The sequence below is a fragment of the Eschscholzia californica genome, unplaced genomic scaffold (assembly GCF_041429995.1).
Source record: "Eschscholzia californica isolate CP2 unplaced genomic scaffold, dmEscCali1.0.p SCAF_4, whole genome shotgun sequence".
Classification (NCBI taxonomy): domain Eukaryota; kingdom Viridiplantae; phylum Streptophyta; class Magnoliopsida; order Ranunculales; family Papaveraceae; genus Eschscholzia; species Eschscholzia californica.
This window is the reverse complement of record NW_028238461.1, coordinates 29913075-29920883: the sequence shown is the minus strand read 5'-3', so window position 1 is coordinate 29920883 and position 7809 is coordinate 29913075. Positions and strand designations below refer to the sequence as shown.

General features: G+C 46.4%; 1 long non-coding RNA gene across 1 annotated transcript; it reads left to right on the top strand.

Annotated features, from left to right (window-relative positions):
* Window positions 1-665: 665 nt before the first annotated feature.
* Window positions 666-7398, top strand: LOC147544070 (uncharacterized). The gene is made up of 2 exons (XR_015223589.1): window positions 666-913; window positions 6813-7398. It is a non-coding gene; the product is annotated as an uncharacterized LOC147544070 (long non-coding RNA).
* The last annotated feature ends 411 nt before the right edge of the window (window positions 7399-7809 follow it).

Sequence of the window (7809 nt, the reverse complement as noted above, 5' to 3'; positions counted from 1 at the left end):
CTTCCACCACTATCATCGTCCTATTCCTTCTTTGTGATATCGACTAATCAAACACCCATCGAACAACCTACGCCTAATCAAAAGGAGGTCGACACATATTTCTCTCGACGACCGCTCATTAAAGGAGGTCGACCCAAATTCAAAGGATGACGACTGATGTGGCGTGAAAATGCCACATTTAGGTCACTTAACTTTGATTAGTTATGTGTTTTTATTGCTAGGTAGTTTATTTGGGGTTTGGCGTGTAATTCGGAATAAAGAGAGCGAATTATCACATTTTCATCTTATGTGGCAAAAGGGAAAAAAAGAGCACCAGGGGTATTTTGGTCATTTTGGTCAAAATCAGAAGTCAAACAACAAGCGAAGTCAATGACGAGTCCGGCGGTGAAAACGGAAGTTGATTCGGAGTTCGGACGGAGAAGTTGTGAATGAAAGAAGCCGAGGTTCGGTTTTGAAACAAGGATTCTATGAAGGCACCCCCATGGTTCTAAATGTAGAGACAAGATGAAGGCACCCCTTTGGAAGCCCAAAACCCAAACTTGAAAGAAAGAAGAAATAGTGAATTTTATGAGCATCCTCCTTGAAGATGACAAAGTCAATTATGAAAGACCAAGTCTTGGTCAAGGACTTAATTAAGTTGAAGTCTTTTAGACAAAAGGGGGGTCATCTTCTATGTGAGGGCTAAGTCTGATTTGGGGGATCAAAGGAGAGAGAAAGAGCTAGGGTTTTGGTGTTCTTGGTTGAAAAGTTGGAGAGAGAGAGAGAGCTTGAAGGAGATGAGGAGGAGTGCCGGCCAAGTTGGCCGGCACCACAGAGAGCTCGGGACGAAGAAGGAGCACAGCAGCAGCCGACCCTTCTTGCAGCAACACGAGCTGCCATTAGAGCAGCTCGGATCTCACGCCGGCAGCAGCTTGTCACAGCCCACATAATTGGAGCACAAAACAGCAGCTAATGGGGCCGGACAGTAGCTACCCGAGAGCACCACAACAGCCCAGACAGCAGCTTCCTTAGCAGCCCAAACAGCACACATGGTCCGGGCTGCATTGTACATAGTTGGAGCATCTCTTTGGCCCAGCCCAAGGGGAATTCTAGAGATGGCATGGAGATATTTTGAGAGATTTTTCTAGAGATACTTGGAGCCCAAGTAACCTAGAGATTTCCATAGCCATTAGATGGGTTACATGTGGGTAAATCCCAACCATCCATTGTATATAGGAACTAGTATAAATAGGGGATCACCCCCTCATTTGTAAAGCATCCAAGCAAGGATTCAAAGCAATAGTGTGAGAGTTGAGTGACTTGGGAAACGTGCCCAAAAGCCTTCTTGTATACAAAGAGTTCTTAGTAATAAAGATCAAAGTTCTCTTTAGTTAGTGCACACTTTTGAAGCTTATCTTTCTTGGGTCTTTGCCTACTTAGTCAAGGTTACTTAGGCATTTGGGAAGGTTAAGGCTTAGACTTGTACTTAGGAGGAAGCTAAGTCAAGTGCCGCACGGTGCTAAAGTAGGAGCAAAAACTTTACCCCGTGACAGTTGGTATCAGAGCCAGGTCGGAACTATGTCAAGCGAAGTGAAGAACGTTCCTCTGCCAGAGCCAAGGAAGGAAGGACGGTCCAAGACCAAGGGTGGTAAGTCTGCTAGAGAGAAGTCTGCAGAAAGGGACGCGTCCATAGAGGCAAGGTTGGAGCAACTAGAGACCAAGTTTGACATGTTGCTGGGACGTGTCGTGAAGGTTGAAGAAGCCTTTCCTGACCTCAGTGAAGAGGTAGAAAAGGTGATGGGTAGTCAGAATGAGGCTATAGCCAATCTTGAGAAGTCCGTAGAGACTACCGTGGAGGTACTCAAGAGGGAGATGGCAGCTATAGCCAGACCTTCCACTGCGGTCGAGAGGATGCATGCCCAGTTTGAGGAGTTCAAGACCCGGATTGCTTTACTAGAGAAAGCTGTGGCAAATAGTGAAGGACCCTCAACTAGGGAAGGACCAAGGGTCAAGGTGCCTGACCCTGAGAGCTTTACTAGAGCTAGGAATGCCAAAGAGGTTGACAACTTCATATGGCATATGGAGCAGTACTTTAAGGCTATCTATCTTGAGGACCCAGAATCCATGGTAAGCACTGCAGCCATGTACTTGAAGGGAGATGCCTTAACATGGTGGCGACGCAAATCAGGCGACGTCGAGAAGGGACTTTGCAGGATGGACTCTTGGGAAGACTTCAAAAAGGAATTCAAAGCGCAATTCTTCCCGGAGAATGTTGAGTATCGGGCCCGTGATAGGCTGATGAATCTCAAGCATACAGGTAGCATCACCGACTATGTTAAACAATTTAATGCCCTTATGCTTGATATAACCCACATGACCGACGAAGACCGACTTTACTTCTTTCTCCATGGTCTTAAACCCTGGGCTGCAACCAAGCTACGTAGAAGAGGGGTTGAAGACCTACCCACCGCCCTTTGTACTGTAGAGAAGCTGGATGACTATACGTAGAGGTCTGACCAAAGTGCCAAAACCAAACCATCTAAGGGCAACCAGGGCAAAAGTGGGGGAGAAAGCAAGCAATCACCGAGGGACACCCGTAGAGATGCCCCTAAGGAAGGTCAGAAGGGCCCGAGGGACTGGAAGGGCAAATGGAAGACGACAGCCCGTCCAAAGAAATGCTTCCTATGCGCGGGAGACCACATGTCATACGAATGTCCCATGAGAGCCAAACTCAATTCTCTCCTGACCGAACCTGATGAGAGCCAAGAAGAGCCACACATGGGTTCCATTAGCCTCAATGCTCTCAAGGGAACCCAACCCACCAAACTCAGGAAAGGAAGGAGCCTTATGTATGTTGACATCCTACTTGGTGGGAAAGCTACTAGGGCCATGACCGATTGTGGAGCCACAGACAACTTCATAGTCCCAGATGAGGCTAGAAGATTGGGACTTAAGTATGAAGGAGACGCGAGTAAGATGAAGGCAGTGAACTCGCCTCCTAAGACCGTGCATGGAGTGGCACGGAATGTACCACTAAAGATTGGCACCTGGAGTGGTACTGTGGACTTCATGGTAGCAGACATGGATGACTTCAAGGTTGTCCTTGGGTTGGATTTCATGGAGCATGCCAAAGCAACCATTAGCCCTTACTTAAATGTTGTCAGCATCCATGATGAGAAGTCACCGTGTATGGTACCTGCCATCCGGGCAAAGGCAAAGGGAGGATCTCTTTCAGCTATACAGCTTAGCAGGGGACTTGCCAAAGGAGAAGAGACATTCCTTGCCACACTTAAAGAGGAACCTGATGGGGCAGAAGGACCAGTCCCTATTGAAGTTCAAGCTGTCCTTGAGGAGTACAAGGACATTATGCCAGATGAGCTGCCAAAGAAGCTTCCACCAAGGAGAGAGGTGGACCATGAGATCGAGTTTGAGCCGGGGTCCAAGCCGCCTGCCTTGGCCCCTTACAGGATGGCACCTCCTGAGTTGGCAGAGCTGAGGAAGCAACTCAAGGAGCTACTTGATGCAGGATTCATCCAACCTTCCAAATCACCTTATGGGGCGCCAGTGCTCTTTCAGAAGAAACACGATGGGAGTCTACGTCTATGCATCGACTACCGAGCACTGAACAAGGTGACAGTAAAGAACAAATACCCTATCCCTCGGGTGGAGGACTTGTTTGATCAATTAGGTGGTGCAAGGATCTTCTCAAAGTTAGACTTGAGGTCAGGCTACTATCAGGTACGATTAGCCGAAGGAGATGAGCCCAAGACCACTTGTGTCACCAGGTATGGAGCTTATGAATTTCTAGTTATGCCCTTTGGTTTAACAAATGCTCCTGCCACATTCTGCACCCTAATGAACAAGGTATTCCATCCTTACTTAGACAAATTCGTAGTTGTTTACCTTGATGATATAGTAATATATAGTCGTACCATGGAGGAGCACCTTAAACACCTACGAATTGTCTTTCAAGTACTAAGGGAGAACTCTCTCTATGTCAAAAGAGAGAAGTGTTCCTTTGCTTCCACCAAGGTTGCCTTCCTTGGTCATTGGATAGGAGAAGGGAAAATATGGATGGATCAGAAGAAAATACAAGCCATTCAAGGTTGGGAGGAGCCAACCAAAGTGACCCAACTAAGGTCCTTCTTGGGGCTTGTTAACTATTACCGGCGGTTCATCGAGGGATATTCCAAAAGAGCTGCCCCACTCACTGATCTTCTGAAGAAGAATCAAGTTTGGCTGTGGACTGATAAATGCCAAGCTGCCTTTGATGATCTAAAGCAAGCTGTTATGAAAGAGCCTGTACTTAGCTTGCCAGATCATACTAAACCTTACGAGGTATATACAGATGCTTCTGACTTTGCTATTGGAGGTGTTCTTATGCAGGAGGGTCATCCTATTGCATATGAGAGTCGGAAGCTTAACGATACGGAGCGGCGCTACACGGTCCAAGAGAAAGAGATGACAGCTGTGGTGCACTGCTTAAGGACATGGAGGCACTATCTTCTGGGCAACTTCTTCACAGTATACACTGACAATGTTGCCACAAGCTACTTCCAGACCCAGAAGAAATTAAGTCCTAAGCAAGCAAGGTGGCAAGATTTTCTGGCTGAGTTTGACATGAAGATGGAATATAAGCCAGGCCGCACCAACCATGTTGCTGATGCACTAAGTCAAAAGGCAGAACTAGCATCCTCAAGGCTTTGTGCAATAGTCAGTCAACCCGATACTTTATACTTGGACCGGATAAGGGAGGGACTTCAACATGACTCCCATGCACAGAAGCTAATGCAGGCCGCTCGTGAAAGGAAGACCAAGAAGTTCTGGGTAGATAATGGTCTTCTCTTTGCAAAAAGGAACAGGCTTTATGTGCCAAAGTACGGGGATCTCCGTCGGACACTCCTAAGGGAATGTCATGATACCAGGTGGGCAGGACATCCAGGCCAGAGGAGGACTATGGCATTGCTCGAGCTGAGGTACTATTGGCCAAAGATGATGGAGGATGTGGAATCCTATGTGAAAACCTGCCTAATATGCCAACAGGATAAAGTGGAGCAGAAGAAGGCAGCAGGACTATTGGAGCCACTTCCTGTAGCAGAGAAGCCTTGGGCAAGTGTCTCTTTGGACTTCATTTCTGCCTTACCCAAAGTTGATGGGTTAGGTTCCATACTTGTGGTAGTTGACAGGTTCACCAAGTATGCTACCTTCATCGCTGCACCTACCGACTGCACTGCCGAACAAGCCGCAAGGTTATTTGTGAAGCATGTAGTCAAGTATTGGGGTATACCTGCCAACATTGTTAGTGATCGGGACCCAAGGTTCACTGGCAAATTTTGGACGGAGATATTCAAGTTACTTGGGTCGGAGCTATCTTTCTCTACGAGCTTCCATCCTCAGACAGATGGGCAGACGGAACGGGTCAATGCACTCTTAGAGCTATACTTAAGGCACTTCGTCACAGCTAACCAAAGGAATTGGGTGGAGCTCCTAGACATTGCCCAGTTTTGCTATAATCTGCAGAAGAGTGAATCAACTGGGCATAGTCCGTTTGAGTTGGCTATAGGCCAACAACCACTTACCCCACTTACTCTTGCAGGTGGGTATAAGGGTGCAAGCCCGGCAGCCTTCCAGGTTGCCAAAGGATGGCAAAAGGAGCTTGACGTTGCCAGATCTTACTTGGAAAAGGCCGCCAAGAAGATGAAGAAAAATGCCGATCAAAAGAGGCGTCCATTGGAGTTTCAGGTTGGAGACTTGGTGATGCTCAAGTTCAACCAAAATCAGTTCAAGTCCCTTCGAAGGGTGCACAAGGGGCTGATCAGGAGATATGAGGGACCATTCCCCATACTTAAAAAGGTCGGGAAGGCATCTTACAGGTTGGAACTTCCAGCACATCTCAAAATCCATCCCGTCTTTCATGTAAGCTGCCTCAAGCCTTATCATGCAGATCCAGAAGATGCAACCAGAGGCCAGAGCAGCAGAGCACCTGTGACAATGACTACCTCCTTCGACAAAGAGGTAGAAAGCATCGAGTCCCATCGGCGGGTTTCCAGAGCAGGACGCGTCTATAAGGAGTACTTAGTGCGATGGAAGGGGCTACCAGACAGTGAAGCAAGCTGGGAGCATGAAGACACCTTATGGCAACATAGGGATCTTATCGCCAAGTACCATGAGGAGACCGCAACGAGGACGTCTGCGGCTTAAGTGGGGGAGAATGTCACAGCCCACATAATTGGAGCACAAAACAGCAGCTAATGGGGCCGGACAGTAGCTACCCGAGAGCACCACAACAGCCCAGACAGCAGCTTCCTTAGCAGCCCAAACAGCACACATGGTCCGGGCTGCATTGTACATAGTTGGAGCATCTCTTTGGCCCAGCCCAAGGGGAATTCTAGAGATGGCATGGAGATATTTTGAGAGATTTTTCTAGAGATACTTGGAGCCCAAGTAACCTAGAGATTTCCATAGCCATTAGATGGGTTACATGTGGGTAAATCCCAACCATCCATTGTATATAGGAACTAGTATAAATAGGGGATCACCCCCTCATTTGTAAAGCATCCAAGCAAGGATTCAAAGCAATAGTGTGAGAGTTGAGTGACTTGGGAAACGTGCCCAAAAGCCTTCTTGTATACAAAGAGTTCTTAGTAATAAAGATCAAAGTTCTCTTTAGTTAGTGCACACTTTTGAAGCTTATCTTTCTTGGGTCTTTGCCTACTTAGTCAAGGTTACTTAGGCATTTGGGAAGGTTAAGGCTTAGACTTGTACTTAGGAGGAAGCTAAGTCAAGTGCCGCACGGTGCTAAAGTAGGAGCAAAAACTTTACCCCGTGACAAGCTGCTCGGTCTTCAGCCGCACGGGACAACACTATGGATGATCGGGAAGGTCGCGACTAGGCTCGGGAAGAGCATTACCATGGCCGGACTTCATGGGACAGCAACCTTCAACCTTGGCCGGGTTTTCTAGGTTTTTCCGGCCACTCTTTTGGCCGGAAATCTTAGGGGTTTTAGTGGGGTCCTTCCTGCCTTTATATCTCTTGTTTTTTATTGTTGTTTGGTGTTGATTTCCTAGAGAGAGAAAGCTTGGGTGAAGCTTTAATGGTGGTGATTTCTAAATGAAGAAGATGACTATGTTGCTATGGGGAACTCTGAATTTTGTTTGGGGACACCCATTATGCACTGTTAAAAGGAAATCCAGAATTTTACTAAGGGAAGATCGGCTGCACCTAGTTACTCATATTTTCCGACGATCTTAGCCATGCGCCTAATCGGAAAAGGGAGATCCTCTCATCATCTTCTTTTCATTTATTACTTATTCACTATGTTAGTTAAATCAAGTGTGTCGTTAATGAGATGAAATGTGATGAATTTGTGATTATCTATGTGATGATTTAATGTTTTGATAATAAATTGATGTTTTCTTATCTTGATTACTTGTTTCAATCGTTTTTCATGTGTCTTATCAAGTACTTCGCATAGTTAATCGATTAGGCAAAGTGATCGATATCGATCGTAGTCTAGATCCAAATTTCATGTGTCTTGTCATGCACTTCAGATAGTTAGGCGACTAGACAACACTTTCGTTGACTCGGGATCAACCGATTAACGTGTTTGTTTGACTAAGTATGATCTCCGGATATACGTAGTGCTTATAGACATATCACCTTAGGAGTCGAACATCGGTTTTACTTTGAACATTAGATCGGATCATATATAGTTGTAGGTTTATCATTATCGGATTCTCGGTTCGACATCTCTCTCACTTATTTATCTCCCGACTCTTGTTCCTCCGAACTCTTCTCTCGAATCTCTCTTGCCCATTTACTTTGATTGTT